The sequence below is a fragment of the Triticum urartu genome, chromosome 2A, assembly GCF_056163025.1.
Source record: "Triticum urartu cultivar PI428250 chromosome 2A, HENAU_Tu73, whole genome shotgun sequence".
Classification (NCBI taxonomy): domain Eukaryota; kingdom Viridiplantae; phylum Streptophyta; class Magnoliopsida; order Poales; family Poaceae; genus Triticum; species Triticum urartu.
Window position 1 is genome coordinate 749615441 of NC_141874.1, and position 19240 is coordinate 749634680.

Below are 19240 nucleotides of genomic sequence, written 5' to 3' on the forward strand. Positions count from 1 at the left end.
AACCACTAGTTTCAAGAAGGGCAAGGGAAAGAAGGGATACTTCATGAGACGCTAAATCAGTTGCTGCTCTAGTGAAGAAACCCAAGGTTGAACCAAACCCGAGACTAAGTGCTTCTATAATGAGGGGAACGGTCACTGAAGCAGAACTACCCTAGATACTTGGTAGATGAGAAGGCTAGCAAGGTCGACAGAAGTATTTTGGATATACCTCATATTATTGTGTACTTTACTAGTACTCCTAGTAGCACCAGGGTAATAAATACCGGTTCAGTTGCTAAGCGTTAGTAACTCGAAATAAAAGGCTGCGGAGACTAGCTAAAGGTGAGATGACGATATGTGTTGGAAGTGTTTCCAAGGTTGATGTGTCGGTGTACTAGAGTAGAGGGACCCTAGTATCCCGAACTTGTGCACGGGCAGTCACAGCACCCCGCGGCAAGGCTTGCTGGGTGATCGCCAAGGTCCTCCGTGGTTCCTTTGGAGCCATTCAAGAACAAAGTATCCAAGTCAAAGAGACAAGACCCCGGCAAGAGGAGCTCGCCGGGAAGGCCAACCTAGGCACCTCAAGACCCCGGCAAGAGGAGCTTGCCGGGAAGGCCAACCAAGGCACCTCAAGGAACTTGCCGCGACGCGTCGCACGTCCCGGCAGGACCCGGTGAGCGACAAGCTCCCGGGCGCGACAAGACAACGACCCTTGCCGCGGCAAGACACCACTGTGCCCGCGCTCCAGCACATCCACCAACGTGTCGCTCTGGGACCCTTCCAGACGTACGTGGCGGGAGGCTGTGCGGCCTGCGGTGCGCGGTGGCAAGCGGCGCTGACAAGATCGCCATCATGGCGAGCGGTGACGCCCCTGACGGTCCCTTTTTGCACTGTTTAGGCGACACAGACGGGCATTTAATGTCCTTATCCCCTGCCGTCAGGGTTAGGTATGAGACACTGTAGCAGGTAGCTGTACCTACCGCAGCACCTTTCCATTTTTACCCTTTGCCTCCGTTGCCATCTGTTGGTGACCCCTTGAGCATATAAAAGGAGGCCCATGCGCAAGGTAGAGGGGGGTGGGAGAACACTCACGCTCGGTATCGTTAGTTGCTGGTGTGTACTGTAGCACTCCGCGCTCCCGAGCAAGAAATCAATACAAACCACAAAGCAGGAGTAGGGTTTTACGCATCCGTGCGGCCCGAACCTGGGTAAATCGATCGTGTGCTTCGCCTCGATCCGCTCTTTGTGCGACCTCCGCCCCCGCTGAACCGAAAGGGACGCGGCCCGCCGGTCCCATAGGTGTTCATGGATCAGTCCCCCGACATGATGTGATCAAACATCGAACGCTCCCTCTACCATCGGGATTGGTGTTAAACCGAAATAATTGTTATTTGGTGTTTGCGTTGAGCATAGACATGATTGGATTATGTTTATCGCCACACGGTTATTCATTTAAGGAGAATAATGGTTACTCTATTTATTTGAATAATACCTTCAATGGTCTTGCACCTAAAATGAATGGTTTATTGAATCTCGATCGTAGTGATACACATGTTCATGCCAAAAGATATAAGATACTAATGATAGTACCATGTACTTGTGGCATTGCCATTTGAGTCATGTTGGTATAAAACGCATGAAGAAGCTCCATGTTGATGGATCTTTGGACTCACTCGTTTTTGAAAAGATTGAGACATGCGAACCATGTCTATTGGTAGATATGCATGAAGAAACTCCATGGAGATGGATCATTTGGACTCACTTGATTTTGAATCACTTGAGACATGCAAATCATACCACATGGGCAAGATGACTGAAAGGCCTCGTTTTCAGTAAGATGGAACAAGAAAGCAACTTGTTGGAAGTAATACATTTTGATGTGTGCAGTCCAATGAGTGCTGAGGCACGCAATGGATATCGTTATGTTCTTACTTCACAGATGATTTGAGTAGATGCTGAGTATATTTACTTGATGAAACACAAGTCTGAATTATTGAAAGGTTTAAGTAATTTCAGAGTGAAGTTGAAGATCGTCGTGACAAGATTATAAAATGTCTATGATATGATCATAGAGATGAATATCTGAGTTACGAGTTTGGCACACAATTAAGACATTGTGGAAATTGTTTCACAACTAATACCGCCTGGACCATCATAGTGTGATGGTGTGTCCGAACATCACAACTGCACCCTATTGGATATGGTGCATACCATGATGTCTCTTATCGAATTACCACTATCGTTTATGGGTTAGGCATTAGAGACAACCGCACTCACTTTAAATAGGGCACCACACAATTCCGTTGAGACGACACCGTATGAACTATGGTTTAGAGAAACCTAAGCTGTTGTTTCTTAAAAGTTTGGGGCTGCGATGCTTATGTGAAAAAGTTTCAGGCTGATAAGCTCGAACCCAAAGCGGATAAATGCATCTTCACAGAATACCCAAAAATAGTTGGGTATACCTCCTATTTCAGATCCGGAAGCAAAAGTGATTGTTTCTAGAAACGGGTCCTTTCTCGAGGAAAAGTTTCCCTCGAAAGAATTGAGTGGGAGGATGGTGAAGACTTGATGAGGTTATTGAACCGTCACTTCAACTAGTGTGTAGCAGGGCACATGAAGTTGTTCCTGTGGCACCTACACCAATTGAAGTGGAAGCTTATGATAGTGATCATGAAACTTCGGATCAAGTCACTACCAAACCTCACAGGTCGACAAGGATGCATACTACTTCAGAGTGGTACGTAATCATGTCTTGGAAGTCATGTTGCTAGACAACAATGAACCTACGAGCTATGGAGAAGTGATGGTGGGCCCAGATTCCGAAGAATGGCTCGAGGCCATAAAATCCGAGAGAGGATCCATGTATAAAAGAAAGTATAGACTTTGAAAGAACCACTTGATGGTCGTAAGTCTGTTGGGTGTAGATGGATTTTAAAAGGAAGACAGACAATGATGGTAAGTGTCACCATTAAGAAAGCTCAACTTGTCGTTAAGATGTTTCCCGACAAGTTCAAGGAGTTGACTACGATGAGACTTTCTCACTCGTAGCGATGCTAAGAGTCTGTTGGAATTATGTTAGCAGTTACTGCATTATTTATGAAATCTTGCAGATAGGATGTAAAAAACATTGTTTTCTCGACATTTTTCTTGAGGAAAGGTTGTATGTGATACAACTAGAAGGTTTTGTCAATCCTGAAAGATGCTGACAAATATGCAAAGCTCCAGCAATCCTTCTAAGGACTGGAGTAAGCATCTCGGAGTTGGAATCTACGCTTTGATGAGATGATCAAAGATTTTGGGTTTATACAAAGTTTATGAGAAACTTGTATTTCCAAAGAAGTGAGTGGGAGCACTATAGAATTTTTTGATGAGTATATGTTGTTAACATATTGTTGATCAGAAATGATGTAGAATTTCTAGAAAGCATGCAGGGTTATTTGGAAAGTGTTTTTCAATGGAAAATCTGGATTAAACTACTTGAACATTGAGCATCAAGATCTATAAGGATAGATCAAAAATGCTTAATAGTACTTCCGAATGAATACATACCGTGACAAGATTTTGAAGGAGTTCAAAATAGATCAGCAAAGAAGGAGTTCTTAGCTGTGTTACAAGGTGTGAATATTGAGTAAGACTCAAGACCTGACCACGGCAGAAGAGAGAGAAAGGACGAAGGTCGTCCCCTATGCTTTAGACGTAGGCTCTACAGTATGCTATGCTATGTACCGCACCTGAAGTGTGCCTTGCCATGAGTCAGTCAAGGGGTACAAGAGTGATCCAGGAATGGATCACACGACAGCGGTCGAACTTATCCTTAGTAACTAGTGGACTAAGGAATTTTCTCGATTATGGAGGTGGTAAAAGAGTTCGTCGTAAAGGGTTACGTCAATGCAAACTTTGACACTAATCCGGATGACTCTGAGTAGTAAACCGGATTCGTATAGTACAATGGTTATTTGGAATAGCTCCAAGTAGCAGATGGTAGCTGCATCTACAAGATGACATAGAGATTTGTAAAGCACACATGGATCTGAAAGGTTCAGACTCATTGACTAATAAACCTCTCTCACAAGCAAGATATGAACAAACCCCATGGGTGTTGGATTCATTGCAATCACATAGTGATGTGAACTAGATTATTGAGTCTAGTGCAAGTGGGAGACTGTTGGAAATATGCCCTAGAGGCAATAATAAAATGGTTATTATTGTATTTCCTTGTTCATGATAATTGTCTATTGTTCATGCTATAATTGTATTAACTGGAAAGCGTAATACATGTGTGAATACATAGACCAAAACATGTCCCTAGTAAGCCTCTAGTTGGCTAGCTCGATGATCAATAGATGGTCACGGTTTCCTGACCATGGACATTGGATGTCATTGATAACGGGATCACATCATTAGGAGAATGATGTGATGGGCAAGACCCAATCCTAAGCCTAGCACAAGATCGTATAGTTTGTCTGCTAAAGCTTTTCTAATGTCAAGTATCATTTCCTTAGACCATGAGATTGTGCAACTCCCGGATACCGTAGGAATGCTTTGGGTGTGCCAAACGCCACAACGTAAGTGGGTGGCTATAAAGGTGCACTACGGGTATCTCCGAAAGTGTCTGTTGGGTTGGCATGAATCGAGACTGGGATTTGTCACTCCGTGTAAACGGAGAGGTATCTCTGGGCCCACTCGGTAGGACATCATCATAATGTGCACAATGTGACCAAGGAGTTGATCACGGGATGATGTGTTACGGAACGAGTAAAGAGACTTGCCGGTAACGAGATTGAACAAGGTATCGGGATACCGACGATCGAATCTCGGGCAAGTATTATACCGATAGACAAAGGGAATTGTATACGGGATTGACTGAATCCTTGACATCGTGGTTCATCCGATGAGATCATCGTGGAACATGTGGGAGCCAACATGGGTATCCAGATCCTGCTGTTGGTTATTGACCAGAGAGATGTCTCGGTAATGTCTGCATTATTCTCGAACCCGTAGGGTCTACACACTTAAGGTTCGATGACGCTAGGGTTATAGGGAAAGTATGTGCGCGGTTGCTGAATGTTGTTTGGAGTCCCGGATGAGATCCCGGACATCACGAGGAGTTCCGGAATGGTCCAGAGGTGAAGATTGATATATTAGACGAAGGGTTTTGGAGTCCGGAAGTGTTCCGGAGGTACCGGGTGATGACCAGCATGACCGAAAGGTGTTTCGTGAGCCCCGGCAAGTGTTGGGGGGCTTCATGGGCCAAGGGAAGGGGGAAAACCAGCCCACTAAGGGGCTGTGCGCCCCCCTCACCTATTCCCACATGACCAGGGGGTTTGGGGCGCCCCATCTAGGGTTCCCACCTCCTGGCTTGGGGGGCAAGTCACCCAAGGGGGAGATCCCATCTGCCCTGGCCGCCGCCCCCCCTAGGGGAAACCCTTGGGCGCCTCCCCTTGCCCTTTCCCCTATATATAGTGGAGGTTTTGGGGCTGCACAACACACGAGTCTCTCTCTCCCAAGGCGCAGCCCTACCTCTCTCCCTCCTCGTCTCTCGTAGTGCTTGGCAAAGCCCTGCTGGAGTACCGCGCTCCTCCACCACCACCACCACGCCGTCGTGGTGCTGCTGGATGGAGTCTTCCCCAACCTCTCCCTCTCTCCTTGCTGGATCAAGGCATGGGAGACGTCACCAGGCTGCACGTGTGTTGAACGCGGAGGCGCCGTTGTTCGGTGCTTAGATCAGAATCGACCGTGATCTGAATCGCTACGAGTACGACTACCTCATCCGCGTTCTAATAACGCTTCCGCTTAGCAATCTACAAGGGTACGTAGATGCACTCCCCTTCCCCTCGTTGCTAGATTACTCCATAGATTGATCTTGGTGATGCGTAGAAAATTTTAAATTTCTGCTACGATCCCCAACACAGCAATCACAGCACCTGGCCCGTTACTCTATGTATGTATAACCTTCCTCCTTAGATGTGCATGAACCAGAAGTTCATTATGCTGCCAATTCTCATCCAAGGCCCTAAGCAACCCGGCAACGACATTGATGTGTTCCTAAGGCCATTAGTTGAAGAACTTTTACAGTTGTGGAATGGAAACGGTGTACGTACGTGGGATGAGCACAAATAGGAGGAATTTAACCTGCACACGTTGCTGTTTGTAACCATCAACGATTGGCCCGCTCTCAGTAACCTTTCAAGACAAACAAACAAACAAGGGATACCACGCATGCACACACTATTTAGAAGAAACTGAAAGTATATACCTGGACAAATGCATGAAGAATGTGTACCTGGGCCATCGTCGGTTTCTTCCGACCAACCATCAATGTCGAAAGAAAGGCAAGCATTTCAAAGGCGAGGCAGATCACCGGAAGAAGCCCACCATGCGTACCGGTGATCACGTACTTGCTATGGTCAATGATTTACACGTAATCTTTGGAAAGGGCCCCGGCGGACTAGCTGTTCCGAATGACGCTGAGGGACACGCACCCATGTGGAAGAAGAAATCTATATTTTGGGATCTACCCTACTAGAAAGACCTAGAGGTCCGCTCTTCAATCGACGTGCTGCACGTGACAAAGAACCTTTGCGTGAACCTGCTAGGCTTCTTGGGCGTGTATGGGAAGACAAAAGATACACCTGAGGCACGAGAGGACCTGCAACGTTTGCACAAAAAAGACGGCATGCCTCCGAAGCAGTATAAAGGTCCTGCCAGCTACGCTCTTACGAAAGAAGAGAAAGAAATCTTCTTTGAATGCCTGCTCAGTGTGAAGGTCACGACTGGCTTCTCTTCGAATATAAAGGGAATAATGAATATGCCAGAGAAAAAGTTCCAGAACCTAAAGTCTCATGACTGCCACGTGATTATGAGGCAATTACTTCCGGTTGCATTGAGGGGGCTTCTACCGGAAAACGCTCGATTAGCCATTGTGAAGCTATGTGCATTCCTCAATGCAATCTCTCAGAAGGTGATCGATCCAGAACTCGTACCAAGTCTAAGGAGTGATGTGGTGCAATGTCTTGTCAGTTTCGAGCTGGTGTTCCCACCATCCTTCTTCAATATCATGACGCGCGTCCTAGTTCATCTAGTCGACGAGATTGTCATTCTGGGGCCCGTATTTCTACACAATGTTCCCCTTTGAGAGGTTCATGGGAGTCCTAAAGAAATATGTCCATAACCGCACTAGGCCAGAAGGAAGCATCTCCATGGGCCATCAAACAGAGGATGTCATTGGGTTTTGTGTTGACTTCATTCCTGGCCTTAAGAAGATAGGTCTCCCTAGATCGCGGTATGAGGGGAGACTGACTGGAAAAGGCACGCTGGGAGGGGCCTCAATAATATGCAGGGACGGATATTCTTGATCTCAAGCACATTACACAGTTCTACAGAACTCTACCTTGGTGACCCCCTATGTCGATGAACACAGGAACAGTTTGCGCTCCAAACACCCGGAGCAGTGCGACGACTGGATTACATGTGAACACATCAGGACTTTCAGCAGTTGGTTGGAAACACGTCTCAGAGGTGACAACACTGTTTGTGATGAGTTGTACTTGTTGTCCAGGGGACCATCTTTGAATGTATTGACTTACAAAGGATACGAGATAAATGGGAATAAATTTTACACGATCGCCCAAGATCAAAAGAACACCAAGAAAAACAGCGGTGTCCACTTTGATGCAGCAACCGAGAGGGGAAAGGACACATATTATGGTTACATAGTGGACATATGGGAACTTGACTACGGACATGATTTTAAGGTCCCTTTGTTTAAGTGCAAATGGGTCAATCTGTCAGGAGGCGGGATACAGGTAGACCCACAGTACGGAATGACAACAGTGGATCTCAACAATCTTGCGTATGCAGACGAACCGTTCGTCCTAGCCAGTGATGTGGCACAGGTTATCTATGTGAAGAACATGTCTACCAAACCGAGAAAAAGAAAAGATAAGGAAGCGAATACATCATAAGATGAGCCAAAGTGCCACATAGCTCTTTCAGGAAAAAGGGACATTGTGGGAGTGGAGGGCAAGACAGACATGTCTGAAGATTATGAAAAGTTTCATGAAATTCCTCCTTTCAAAGTCAAGGCTGACCTAAGCATCCTGATAAACGATGAAGATTATCCATGGTTACGGCGCAATAAGCAAATGATACAAGCGAAGAAAAAGTGAAGACTTTCTCCCGCAACTATTATGATGATACCATGCCAACTTTGTAACAGACGAGTATGATACCATTGTCCGTTTTGTACATGCACATGCTACATGGGTGAAATTATGATACCATGTCAACTTTCAACTTTTTCAGAGTTCATTTGAAATGCTTCAATGTCTTATGGTTCGGCCCTCGTAATACCATTATTCAAATTTTAACTATTCAAATTTGAAAACTAATGGCACTAACAGAAAGTTAATAATTTTTTCTAAAACTAATGGCACTAACAGAAAGTTTATAATTTTTCTGACATAAAAGCAAAAAGAATTAAAAAATAAAGCAAAAAACAAAAAAAATGCAAAAAACAAAACAAAAAAACTGGAAAAAAACTATTTTTATAGTAAAGTTAATCACAAACTTGTGATTCACACAAATTTCAAAGAATTCAAATTTTAACTACTTAAATTTGAAAACTAATGGCACTAACAGAAAGTTTATAATTTTTCTAAAACTAATGGCACTAACAGAAAGTTTATAATTTTGCTGACCTAAAGGAAAAAAGAATTAAAAAAAAGCAAAAAACAAAAGAAAATAAATAATGCAAAAAATAAAATAAAAAATGGAAAAAACTATTTTTATAGCAAAGTTAATCACAAACTTGTGATTCACACAAATTTCAAAGAATTCAAATTTTAACTATTCAAATTTGAAAAAAAATGGCACTAACAGAAAGTTTATAATTTTTCTGACCGAAAAGCAAAAATAATTAAAAAATAAAGTAAGAAACAAAAAAATGCAAAAAACAGAACAAAAAAACTGGAAAAAAAATAAAAATAGCAACATTAAGTATTTTGTTGTAAGTAGAAACAAAATAAAATAAATAAAGCAACAAAGAAAAGAAACAAAAAAGTGCCACCTACTGGGCACCCACGGCCTGAATACGACTAGAAACCCTACCATGGGCCAGGATTCAGGCCCGCGGGAGGCCCAGTAGGCCCACAGGCAGATAAAGTGACTTTAGGCCGTAAGCCTGCATTTGAGAGGAGCTCGAAGTGGTCAGCGCAGCAGCGCTTATAAACCACTTTCGAAGCCTCTCGGCTAGCGAGGTGGGACTAAACATCCCACCGCACTGCGCCAGTTCCAGCACAAGGCCTTTGGTCCCGGTTGGTGCCACCAACCGGGACTAAAGGGGTGCATTGGTATCGGTTCGTAGCATCAACCGGGACCAATGCCACCCTTTAGTCCCGGTTGGTGCTACCAACCGGGACCAAAGGCCGCTGCTTCCCGCCCTTTGGGCTGCTGAAAAGAGGCCTTTGGTCCCGGTTCGTGCCACCAACCGGTACTAAAGGGTGGCATTGGTCCCGGTTGGTGCCACGAACCGGGACCAATGCTCTCAGTATATAAGAAAGCACTTGGCGTTTTTCAGACATCATCTGCATCAGTTCGCCTGACGACGCCGCCAGGCTGCCCGATCGAGAGCTCGCCCCATCGACGTTGTCGCCGCCCTCTGCTGCCTCGTTGATGCCGTCGCCGCCCTGCCCCGACCACGTCGTCGTCGCCCCAGCTGCCCCGCGCCGTCGTCGCCTCTGCCTCGCCCTGCCCCGACCACACGCCGTCGTCGCCCTGCCCCGACCACGCCGCCGTCGCCTCTACCTCGCCCTGCCCCGACCATGCTGTGACTCATCCATTTGGTCAGGGCCGGCACCGCCCCCCCTCTTCCTCCCTGTTTTTTTGCATATATATAGATGTTTCTTTCCTGATTATATGTATATGTATGAGTATATGTATGTGTGTATATCTGTTTATATGTCCTTTCTTAGATTTTGTGTTTTTTGTATTTTTATAAAAATGTATATATGTATGTATATATGTTCTCTCTCTGTGTGTGTATATATACATATATATGGTCGCGCTATTCATCATCCTGGGTGAGGAATAGTTCTTCTTCACCCCCTCTCTATTTTGACATCAAGGCACCGTATTTTTACGTTTCGTAAAATTTGTCTTATTTCGTACATAAAAAGAGAACGTAAGAAAATATGTACTCGCCGTAAAAAATATTTTATGTTACGTAAAATTATGAATGTAAAAACATAGTGTAAAACATACATAAAATGTGATTTTTCTGGTCTTATAACCTATATTTTTGCTTTTTTATACCAAATTTTACATATTGAATCAATATGCATGTTACTATTTATATTCTAAACGTAATTTATTTAGGAAGCGATCGTAAGATTACCTCGGGTGAAGAATAACTTATTCTGCACCCTGGGTGATGAATAGTAACACTATATATATATATATATATATATATATATATATATATATATATATATATATGTTCATGTATATATGCAAAAGATAGATTTTTAGAAAAATTAGGATTTTTTTTCTGTTCATATAATTTTTTGGTGATATTATTTAGTGTAAATATGCAAATGTTTGTATAATTCATATGAACAATGAATTAGGCAAAACCTTATTTTAAAATAATGAGAGAAAAAAGGAAGCAATACTACTTTTATTTTTGAACATTATTTTAAAAAAAGCAAGCAATACTACTTCATGTATTTTTAAGAAGGAAGAAGAAGAAAAAGAATGAGAGGAAAAAGGAAATAAGAAGAGGAACAAAGGAGAAGAAGAGGAGAGGAAGAAGAGGACAAATAAATAAGAAAAGGAAAAAAGAAGAAGAAAAAGAGGAGAAGAAGAAAAAATAGAATATTCTATTTTTTTCTTCTTCTTCTTCTCTATTCCTTTCTTCTTCTCCTCTTTTTTTCTTTTTTTTCTTCAATCTTCTCCTCTATTCCTTTCTTCTTCTCCTCTTTTTATTTCTTCTTCGTCTTCTTATTTTTTATCGGATATGTCGTTGTCGATATACCTCGTGTTCCGATAACTTCAACACGAGAGGGGGTTCGACCTACCCCCTCCCTGATAATATTATTTTCCCATGTATGTATGCAAAAGTTACATTTTTAGAAAAGTTTTATATATCTAGCTAGGAAAGGAAGAAGAAGAAAAAGAATGAGAGGAAAAAGGAAAATAAGAAGAGGAAGAAAGGAGAAGAAGAGGAGAGGAAGAAGAGGAGAAATAAATAAGAAGAAGAAAAAAAAGAAAAAGAAGAGGAGAAGAAGAAATGAATAGAGGAGAAGAAGAGAAAATAGAATATAAATAGAATATTCTATTTTCTCTTCTTCTCCTCTTTTTTTTCTTCTTTTTTTCTTCAATCTTCTCCTCTATTAATATCTTCTTCTCCTCTTTTTATTTTTTCTTCGTCTTCTTATTTTTTATCGGATATGTCGTTGTCGATATACCCCGTGTCCCGATAACTTCAACACGAGGGGGGGTTCAACCTACCCCCCCCCCCCCCCGATAACAGGATATATCTCTCAAAGAATCAGCCTTCTAGCATGCTTGCCATGGTAAACTACATGTCAAAGATGATTTAACTTGACATAGAGTCTATCATAGATTTGATGTCATTAGCGATATTCTTGGCATCTGCTGCAATACCGGCTAATCCTCTCCTCACTAACCCAGCACAATAGAGCCCATTTTTACCTTTCCAATGATTCAGATATTTTTGGATGGGCAGTTTGTTGCCATTTAACATGCTCTCACCATCCTGGATTAAAAAAACATAGAGCTTGTTAGCAGATTTAATAATGGCTACACCAAGAAAACAAACTCAGACATGTTCAAAGACGAGCTATATTAACTTGAGCCATATATTTGTCATGCTTTTGTATCCAGTTGCAAACACAATCACATCAAATGAGATTCTTTTACTGCATTGAAATTTAACTATGTTGCCCTTCATCTTACTAATGCTCCCTTGAACCTATATGAGATAAAAATACATTGATAACTTGGCATATCAAATCAACATATGTTATAAAGTTATGTCATGTCAAGGATATACTTACTTTGATGATGCCTTTTTTGATCAATCCAATAGTCCCAACATCAATCACTGCAGATCGGCCTGTTTCTGCTTTGAGGGTCATTGGACCCATTTTTGGCCTTGTGATGCCATGTCGTGACAGGTCTCCAAATATTAAATACATTGCCATCACAAGGAGTTCATCACCTAGATTCGATGGAAGATGGTGAGCAAGTGTCATCCCCAAATGAATTAATTCCTTTGTCATTACATGAATCTACAACCACAAAACATGTCACACCTCTTTTCATATATGCATGATAAATAAAATTGCAGAGAATTTCTTCTTTTAAGAATTAAATTTTTTTTCATGTGGTTCCTCTAGTCTTTTAGTTGTTTGTGTGCGATATAAAACAGACCATCTCTTTTTCTATGTGAGATACTTCCTATTAGTAATAACACTTAAAATTGCATCTCTTCTATTAGTAACTATACTAAGAATTTGCGTTCATGCACCCAATGAACATATATAGTGCATGTACATACCGGGCTTCGTATAACAATTGATGTGTTGGCACCATGGCTCGCAAGGTCATAAGCAATTTCCATCCCGGAGTTGCCGGATCCAACGACCAACACATTCCTGCCAGAGTAGCTCTTGCCTGAGCTGTAGCTTGAGGAGTGGATGACATCACCTGGAAAGTTTTCTTGTCCAGGGATCATTGGAATATTCTCTGCGCTATTCTCACCACTTGCCACAACAAGAAACGTTGTTGTGAACTTGACTGTGGTGCACTTTGACATGTCCTTTGCCAGAATGGACCAACATTTTTCATCACTGTCATATGTAGATGACTCCACGCTGGTGAGATACTTCGGTTGAATGTTGAAATGCTCAACATAATTATCCAAGTACTTCACAAACAAGTTTTTTGTTATGTATGTTGGTGCATCTACAGGGTATGACATGTGTGGCAATTCACAAAACTCCATTGCAAGATGCAGCTTGAGGCGATCATATGCACGGTTGCGCTAGAGTGACATGCTACAGCTCTCACGCTTGACGATGGCATAAGTAATGGAGAATTGACAAAGGCATGCTTGACGGTGTCCTGGACTAGGGGGTACTCACCACGTCGTCTCCTGACCAGCTGGATCGGAGCGAGGACCCCCATGGCGGTTCATTATTGGGCCAGTTCGGACAGCCCATGCCGCATACAAGGAGGATTCTACAAGACTTGGCGCCCAAGACAAGGACTCCTCTAAACCCTAGGCCTGCGGTGCATATATAAACCGAGGCTAGGCTAGTCAGTAGACAATCTCATATTCATTACTACAATCTCGTGGTAGATACATATACTCTGTACTACACCCATATGAATTCAATCAAAAGCAGCATGTACGGTATTATCTCATCAAGAGAGCCCGAAGCTGGGTAAAACCCCGTGTCCATGTTACAATCTCTCCCAGACGCCTAGATTAGGACCCCTACTACGAGATACGCCGGATATTGAACCGACATTTGTGCTTTCATTGAGAGCCTGCTGGTGGTTGCCGCGGGGCGATGGGAATTCAGATCGTCTCCGGCACGATCTACGCATCGGAGCCGAGCTCTATGGTTGATGTCGGCATCTTTTGTCGCCGGCTCGACTAGCCACCTTGTCTTAACCAAGGACTGTGCCCTACCTCCGATCATCATGTTCGGAAGAGGGCCTTCGTCAACATCAACTCTGATCTCTATCATGATCATGAAAGAATCATCCATGGAGCTCAGGGCCTCAACGTCAACATTGCCCTCGGGCGACCGTGCTGTTTTTTCCGAACAACAAACTTGTATCCGCTGCCACCACCTCCTCGAGCATTGCTTTTACGATTCCTTCAGTGGAATTGTGCGGAATTAAGTGTACAACAACCATGCCAAATTTCGTCGAGTTCTGATGGTGGAATCTCTGGCAATCTACGATATACCGGAGCCCTGTCAAATCTGGACTGGAATCTTGACAAGTTTAGGGCGTGGTCTCCAGAGCCCAGCTTGGAGGTCCTTTGGAAGATCCGGCCATTCATCTGCTGCGGAATTCCCATATCTACCACCCCTCCAAATTTCAGCTCGATCCGATGGCTCAAACTCCGGGAACCTTCCGATGAGTGAACCAATTTTCGGATCTGTTTTTTGCGCGAATACGAATCCGGCCCGAGTTCATGATTTCATGAACGGAATATTGGACAACCCTTTTGAAGGAATTTTTTCTAGGGTATTGTGCGTTGTTTTTAAACACGTAGCCATAAAATTTTAAGCCTCCTCCAAGGTAATCTTCACCATCACACTGGTGTCAAACCAGTCCGGCAATGTTGCTCCACGGCTGCCGACCTGCGCTAGACACGTCGCCGCTTTGTTGAGCCGAGCTCAACTTCTTCAATCATCATCTCGGCAAGCCGAACAAGAGTTTGGCATCGCAAAGGGTAAATCATCACCAACATCGCTGCCCCACGGATTACACGGAGCGGGCACACCGGCATCGCCGCACGGTCACTTCATCAGGGCGGCATTGACCGCGTCACAAGTCACGACTTGCGTCAGCATGGCAACACTGTTGCTTCTTCAAGCCGATGTCCATCACGCCAACCTGCTTCAACACCTCGGCTGACATGGCAGCTGCAACATATCCTCACCGACCTGCTCCGTCACCTCGGCTGGACCGGGGACTTGGCTACTTCTTCATCAACATACTCCGGTGACTTTGGCGTCACCAGCCGACCAGCTTCGTCACGTTAGCTGAACCGAGGGCTTTGTCTCGGCAAGCCAACCTTTGCCAGCATCGCCATGCCGTCGCTTTATCGCCCATCAGCCAATGGGTGTGCGGATCGAGTCCCAATTTTGGGAGTCACCTTTCTTCGGATTGCTGCAACAAATAAACTAGGTGTTATTTATCCTAGTAATTTTGGTTGTTTGGGTTTATTTTTTCCAAGGAACTATTACTCTGGTTTGTTCCATCATCTGTACGCGGATCTATCAAATGGTGGCCGCATTAACGAAGGTCACATGGTGGTTCGGTAATGGACCTCGACTACGTCACGTGATCTCTTCGGCAAGCCGACGCCGTCGTCCCAATCGATGTAAATCGGCTCGCGTGATCATCTTGTTGGTCGTGTTGCCATACCGACGTGTTCGGTTGCCTCGGGGACTTCGGCATCATTGAGAGAGCTCTACCTCATTGAGTGTTCGGCACACAGGCCATATGTCTTTTATTACTTTGCACAAATTATTAATTATGCAACATTTTTTAATTTTATTATTATTCCTATTATCTCCGGCTTGCACTATTTTCTGTGCATAGATAAAGGATCCGGATCGGGCAGTGCTATCACCTCTGCGTATCGACGTACCACGTCACCTCGGCTGGACCGAGGGCTTCGTCATCACTTCATTAACCCACGCCGGGGACTTTAGCGTCACACTGCGGGCCTGCATTGGTCGTGCTATGTCTCCACTTCAAAGTGCCAAGCTCTTCGCTCCGCCACCTCGGGACCAGCTTGGGGGCTGGGACCTTTGTAACACCCTCGATGCGGCTATATCTCCCACGTGTCGAAGCACGACTTAGAGGCATAACCGCATTGAAAGCAATGTCGCAAGTGAGGTAATCTTCACACAACCCATGTAATACATAAGGGAAAGAGATACATAGTTGGCTTACAATCGCCACTTCACACAATTACGTGAATAAAGCATTACATCATCCAGATACAATCAAGGCCCGACTACGGAACCAAAATAGAAGAAGACTACCCCAAATGCTACACAGCTCCCCGATCGACCCCAATTGGGCTCCACTACTGATCAACTAGAACGAAACAACACAAAGGACAAGATCTTCAACGAGCTCCTCCTTGAGCTCGGTTGCGTCACCTGCACGGTATCATCGGCACCTGCAAACTGGTTTTGGAAGTATCTGTGAGTCACGGGGACTCAGCAATCTCACACCCTCGCGATCAAGACTATTTAAGCTTATGGGTAAGGTAAAAGGTATGAGGTGGAGCTGCAGCAAGCGACTAGCATATATGGTGGCTAACATATTCGCAACAGAGAGCGAGAAGAGAAGGCAAAAGCATAGTCGAACAACTATGATCAACAAGTGATCCTAGAACAAACCTATGTCAAAAATTACTCCAACACCGTGTTCACTTCCCGGACTCCGCCGAGAAGAGACCATCACGGTTACACACGCGGTTGGTGCATCTTAATTAAGACAAACTTCAGGTTTTCTACAACCGGGCATTAACAAATTCCCATCTGCCCATAACCGTGGGCACGGCTTTCGAAAGTTCAAAACCCTGCAGGGGTGTCCCAACTTAGCCCATCACAAGCTCTCACGGTCAACGAAGGATATTCCTTCTCCCAAGACAACCCGATCAGACTCGGAATCCCGGTTACAAGACATTTCGACAATGGTAAAACAAGACCAGCAAAGCCACCCAGATGTGCCGACAAATACCGATAGGAGCTGCACATATCTCGTTCTTAGGGCACACCGGATGAGCCAGACGTCGGGTGGGCCAGCCCAGAGTTGCCCCTGGTAGCTCCGGACATCACTCAGTTTGGACCAACACTTAGAGAAGCACTGGCCCGGGGGGGTTAAAATAAAGATGACCCTTGGGCTAGCCTAACCTAAGGGAAAAAGGCTAGGTGGCAAATGGTAAAACCAATGTTGGGCCTCGCTGGAGGAGTTTTATTCAAGGTGAACTGTGAAGGGGTTCCCATTATAACCCAACCGTGTAAGGAACGCAAAATCCGGGAACATAACACTGATATGACGGAAACTAGGGCGGCAAGAGTGGAACAAAACACCAGGCATAAGGCCGAGCCTTCCACCCTTTACCAAGTATATAGATGCATTAATTAAATAAGAGATATTGTGATATCCCAACAAAATAACCATGTTCCAAACATGGAACAAGCTCCAATCTTCACCTGCAACTAACAACGCTATAAGAGGGACTGAGCAAAGTGGTAACATAGCCAAACAACGGTTTGCTAGAACGACGTGGGTTAGAGTCTTGGCTTAACAATATGGGAGGCATGATAAGCAAGTGGTAGGTATCGCAGCATAGGCATAGCAAAAGAGCGAGCATCTAGCAAGCAAAGATAGATGTGATTTCGAGGGTACGGTCATCTTGCCTGAATTCCCGCAAGGAAGAAGAACGAGTCCATGACGAAGACAAATGATGTAGTCGAACGGTTCCTCACAACACGACGTTATCGGAACCAACCCGAAGAAGCAACACCGGAAAGGAGCAAACAACATAGTAAACAACCAACACATGAACCTGGCCTCCTTGACATGATATGCGGGATGCGGTGCATATGCATGATTTGGAAAGGAATGTTTGAACCTGGCCTCAACTTGGAAAACCAAGAGTGCCACTAGAAAGGTGAGTTGATTTTGGTCGAAATCGATATAAAGATCACCGGAATCGGATGCACGGTTTGGAAATGACAAGCAAAACAAATATGGCACCGGTCTGCGATAATCAGCAAGAAGTCATCTAAATGCATCAAGAGAAATATGCTACAGCACTCAAACATGGCAACAAAATACATGGCAGGGATCCACTCAAGATGCGTGACAAAAGATGAACACTAAGCTACGGCTAATTCACTCAATAGCAAGCTCAAACTAGCATGGCAAAAGTGCAAAAGATAACAGGTTTCACACTTAGTGAAATTAACAGCATGTCAGGGATTATCATCAGGAAGCAATGTTTAGAGCATGATAACAACATGCTACAGGAACATATCATGGCAAAGCAAGGCATGACATGAAGCTACTCAAAGCATGTAGCAAAAGTCCCTTAGTGACCATAAGCCAAAAGGGATCAGAAAATACAATGGCAACCATGTGAACATAGCAAAAACATAAACAGATTCAGACTTAGTGAAAAACTGGAGCATGGCAAAACAGTTAACGAGTAGGCATGTTTATGAGCTCGATGCACTCACTACGAGGCATTGCATGACAAACTAAGCATAAACCCAGCAAATAGACATGGCATAGAAGCTAGACATGGCAAGAACAACAACATAGCATGCACGGATCAACATCAACAAGCTCGGCAAAATCGCTAAACATGTTAACAATCTGCCAGGAACATTTTATAGAAAATAAAGTCGAAATTCATATTTGTAAATTTTCACAACAACTAGACCACATATCACATGGGAAACTTATTTTCTTTTATTTTTTTGACATTTCCATCATTTTTTTTACTTTTTAAAAAAAAACTGAAAGGCGGTCCACGGGGGGGGGGGGGGGGGGGGGTGCATTCGGTGGAAGTGGTGGCCAAGTTACTAATGGCGCACCGTGGCATGGTGCGCCATTACTAGTTCAACTAGTAAACTAGTAATGGCGCACCACTCCCACGGTGCGCCATTGGTAGTTTTGGAAAAAAATTTAAAAATTTTTTACTAATGGCGCACCGTGGATGTGGTGCGCCATTAGTATTTGGACACTAATGGCGCACCAACACATGGTGCGCCATTAGTATATAGTAATGGCGCACCACATGTCTGGTGCGCCATTAGTGTCAATTCCATCTATAGCCCTTTTCCTAGTAATGTATGACACGTGTGGCAACTCACAGAACTCCTTTGCGAGATGCAGCTTGAGGCGATCATACGCGTGGTTGCGCCAGAGTGACGCGCTATAGCTCTCGCGCTCGACGATGGCATAAGGAATTGAGAATTGGCTAAGGCATGCTGTCATTGCGAGGCCTGCTGGCCCAGCACCAACAATCAACACTGTAACACCCTCCATTTCAAAGAGAAGACTTAACAAAGTTGTGGGATAAGTTCGCTGGTAGTCCAGTGTTTGTGTGTTTGCTCGATGAAATTTGGATGACATGCTCGTGTATGGGGGCATATATATATTGGTATCCTTCATGGGCCAATCTGTTTTATGGATAGAGGGATGAAAAAGGTAAATATTTATTGAGGCCTAATCCTAGTGTGTAGGAGTATTTCCATCTAAAAATGGAGCCGTTGTTGGTTGTGAAAGCGTGTACTGATACAAAATAGGTAGGAAACACACCGTTGATCGATTGTTGGTATTGGAAACTTATCGACCATCTTTTTTATGTGTAGATTAAAGGTTCTTCATGTTTCTTTCCTTTCGCATCATCACCAATGACAATTACTACTCTAATAATATTCAAGTGTTTCTTCCTCTTTGT

The 19240-nt window shown here is 44.0% G+C and overlaps 1 pseudogene; it reads right to left on the reverse strand.

The window, feature by feature from the left end:
- Window positions 1-11578: 11578 nt before the first annotated feature.
- LOC147987709 (putative indole-3-pyruvate monooxygenase YUCCA10) lies at window positions 11579-18825 on the reverse strand (annotated as a pseudogene).
- Window positions 18826-19240: the final 415 nt, after the last annotated feature.